Source organism: Anas acuta, chromosome 29 (genome assembly GCF_963932015.1).
Source record: "Anas acuta chromosome 29, bAnaAcu1.1, whole genome shotgun sequence".
In the NCBI taxonomy this organism is placed as follows: Eukaryota; Metazoa; Chordata; class Aves; order Anseriformes; family Anatidae; genus Anas; species Anas acuta.
This window is the reverse complement of record NC_089007.1, coordinates 1,882,547-1,886,753: the sequence shown is the minus strand read 5'-3', so window position 1 is coordinate 1,886,753 and position 4,207 is coordinate 1,882,547.

Below are 4,207 nucleotides of genomic sequence, written 5' to 3'. Positions count from 1 at the left end.
AAATGTACAGTATTGAAGAAGCTTTCAGGGTTGAGTGTAGCTGCACTACCTAAGCATTCCCTACGCTTCCAACCTTAGATGTTACTGCACTAGGGGAACTTAGTGTGCTGACTCTAAGGAACAGTACGGAGTGTAGAACGGAGTGGAGATACCACAGCTAGGCTCTCTGAGCATCTGGGGACTCGATTGTTCTTGTGCACACCGAGACCGATAAGCTGCACATTTGCTACCCTGACCAACGACCTGTCATGTTTTTGACAAAATGCAGTACTCCAGTGAACTTTTGCTCATTACAATATCATTATAGTACCAGAACACACTTCCATCCCAAAAGCTACCTGCCTCCAAGGTGTGACCACCCCTCACTGAGCACATGCTCTGAATTTCTTGGAGCCTATTACCTTTAAACGAAAGCGAGAAAACTTTTTACCAATCATAACCAAGATACATTTGACTAGAGTCAACTGAATCACAGTTACTGTGATTCAGAGAATCATCTAGAGTTACTGAATCACAGTCAACATAAATCCAACCACTGCAACAGGCCCTACAACCACTTCAACCCCTGTGACAGTCCCTGCAGTCACTCCAAATTCTGCAATACACCCTGCAGCCACTCCAACCCCTGTGACAGGCCCCGTGGCTTGGACAGAGAACCAGCAAGAGCCAGTATCAGCTACCACTATACACAAGATGAAACAACGGATATGCAAAAGACAGCTTGTTTAGTAAGGAAAGAAACTCCTACTCAGGCAAGGAAGGAGGAAGAAGGCAAGCTACTGTGAAGCAGGGCCATCACGAGAAATGGAGGCAGGAGAAAAAGACATCATAAAAGTAGCTGTAACCATCCAATCCTAGTTCAGAGTGCAATGCAAGATATGCAAAAAGATTTCAGCCATTGTCCAGGTGAGCACATTGCCACCTGGCTACTCTGATACTGGGATAACGGGGCCAGTAGCCTTGAATCAGAGGGCAGCAAAGCCAGGCAGCTGAGTTCCCTCACTAGGGAAGGGGACATTGATAAAGCAAAAGGAGCACAAGTCTTCACCCTCTGGAGGTGACTCCTGTCAGGCATGAAGAAAAGGTATCCCTTCAAGGAAGATCGTCTATTTCAGCCAGGCAAGTGGACGACCAGGAAGAGGGGTATGCAGCACCTGAGGGAATTAGCTATGCTGGAGATGATTTATGGCAACCTAGACAATGAACAGATATCCAAAGATCCAAATCAAGTCAAGTGCACATGAGCCATGTGGTGGAAGTTTGTACAGAGCACACCATCATCATATGCCAGCTCATTGGCAGTAATGACCTGGAAAGACCAAGAGGAACCCATGGTGGATGAATTGTCTAGCCAACTCCAGCAGTAGGAAGGAAGTCTCTTTTCTTCCCTATGGGCTTGTGTCTTGACTATGGAGAAACTACCAAGAGGTCCATCAACTTAAAGAGAATATATCTTCCTCCCCACGTGTACAAAGCAGTGTCTCATCTATCAGGAGTTAAGTGTCCATTTGCTCAAGAAAGGGGATATAGTGGGTACACACCACATGCCACCCAGTGGTTTTACCTGTGTGACCTTGGAGACGACATGAGAAAATGGGATGGGGAATCTACCTTGACCCTAGAGGCACAGGTATGTTAGCTGCAAGAAAAAACAATTACAAAAGGAGGTTCTTCTGAGAATTGTTGCTCCGGTTTCCAGCAGGCAGTCCCTCAGACAGAGCAATAACCATTTTTAAGAGCTAGAACTATATGGCCCTATATATAGAACTATATGTTCATTCAGTTGTGACACGTTCATCTGCTGCAGAGACAGCAGCAGCCATTCCTTGGAATTGACCCTGTATCCTGTCAGTAAACCAGACACTGTCTAGATGACGGGTTGAATTCAGGACCTCCTGGACAGGAGGCTCTGCACAGTCAGTGCGCATTACTATAGGTTGTGTGACTTTGGTAACTCCAGTCTGCCCAGGCAAGCCATCTGTGGCTACACAATGATGGATGTACGGTGCCCACAGTGGTCGTAGATGCTGCCTGTAAAGGTGGTGGTTTACTACCAAGAAGAGGCTTGAGAACAGTTGTTGGCGCATGTAAGTTTACACTTCTTCCCTTGATCAATGGTTCAGCTGCTGCTAGCCTGTTGTAAACAGTTAATAGCACCTTCACCAAGTTGCATAACTGTGATGAAAATTCACAGAATCATAGAATGGCTTGGGTTGGAAGGGACCTTAAAGATCGTCTAATCCTAACACCCCTTGCCATGGGCAGGGACACCTTCCACTAGACCAGGTTGCTCCAAGCTCCATCTGACTTGGCCTTAAACACTTCCAGGGATGGGGCATCTACAACTTCTCTGGGCAACCTCTTCCAGTGCCTCACTACACCCTCAGTAAAGAATTTCTTCCTTATATTGAATCTAAATCTACCCTCTTTTAGTTTGAAGCCATTATTCCTTGTCCTATCACTACACTCCTTGACAAACAGTCCCTCTCCAACTTTCCTGTAGGCCATTTTAGGTACCAAAAAGATGCTAAGGTCCCCCCAGAACCTTCTCTAGGCTGAACAACCCCAAGTCTCTCAGCCTGTCTTCATAGGAGAAGTCTTGAGGCCTCCCAGAGACTCCCAAAGTAGTGGCACTGCAATGTCCCCTCGATGTCCCCTCGCAGCCACCGGGAGGCAGCAGTGAACCTCGCTCTGTCCGGCGTCGCAGGAATGCCTTTGGGTCAGCAGGCGGCAGAGGCGAGCTCAGAGCCGCCACCCTCAAAGCTCCGACAAGGACCACCCAAAAATCAAGCTGCGTAGATGAGACCTTTGTGAAAACCGTGCTTAAAGTCCGGCAGGCTTGGTGCTGTGACCGCTTCTCCGGGGAGGCTGCTCTAGTGCTCGACCAGCCACTCTCTCAGTGAAGAACCTTCTCTTAATATCCAATCTGAATAGATTCAAAATTAATTACTTGTTACTTCCTTGCATGACAGCCCCCCGCGCTTCCCTTAGTGAAGCCCCTTTTCACAAAGGGTCTGACCCTGTCATCAGCCGCTTTGGCCCCATGTTCATTGAACTCCTTCCAGGTATACCCATGTCTTGCTTGTACCGTGGAGTCCGGATCTTGACGTGGTATCGCAGGCGTACCCTCACCAGTGCCCAGTAGATGACCCCAGAGGAAGCTCCCACATTCATAAGGAACTGGAGCCCATAGCCCCTGAGGATCCACAATAGCTGTAAAGACCCCATAGCCCCTGGAAACTCACAGCCAGCTCCCATAACTCTGACAGGATGCCTTCAAACTCTGAACGAGCTCCAGTCAATCTAAGAACAGGCCCAGGAAATAAACTCTTGAGCATGGCTTCGAGGTGCCAGAGGCCTGGAAAATTTGTGGCAGACTTGGGATAACTAAGAAAGCTCCAGCACACCTCAAGCAGCTCCAGTAGTTCAAAGACATCCACTCAGAGACCTGGAGAACAACCCAAGTGGTGTGCTAACAACCTTAGAACAGCCCCAGAGACACTAGGATGGCCTAAACCACCCTGTTTATAGGTTTGAAAAGCTCAGCGCTGCCCTGAAGACACTGTGTGTGCTTTACGGGGCCTTAGGAAGAGCCCCCAGGAGCCCAGACAGCTCGCAGAAAAAGCACAGCACTCAGAAATAATGCTGGAAAACACACGGCAGCTTAGAGACATCTAAAGGCCACACAGACGCTACGCATTCAGACAGTCCCAGAGACCCTGTAAAGAGTCCCACAGCTCACAGCAGCACTAGAGGTGTCAAGGTAGCCCCCCAGTATCTATGGAAGAGCCTGGAGATGCCTTCCCCCCCTTCCTTCCCACCCCACCCCCCCATACATTCAAGGATGGTATGAAGGAAAACCCTCAGAGATCCAGGCATAGCCCCAGAAGCACTAAGCCATATCTTGTACCTCCGTGTGTGTGGGTCTTGGTGTGCTTCTGCTGGTGCTTTTGCACGATGCTGACAGGTGTGTAACTGAGAGCAGCACTGCCCTGTCCTCCCCGCAACCCTGCAGTGAGAACTGCTGTGTGGGTGGCCTGTGCAGCACACACTATGGCTGGAACCCCACTCCAAAAGGCTTCTCCAGGCCTTGGTACAAATTGGTTGTGGTCCCAGCAGAGGGAAAGGGGTGCCGGAGAGAGCTGTAAAGCACCCAGCACATGGGTCAAGCTTGGAGCCTGACTGCAGGGATAAAGAGGCACACATC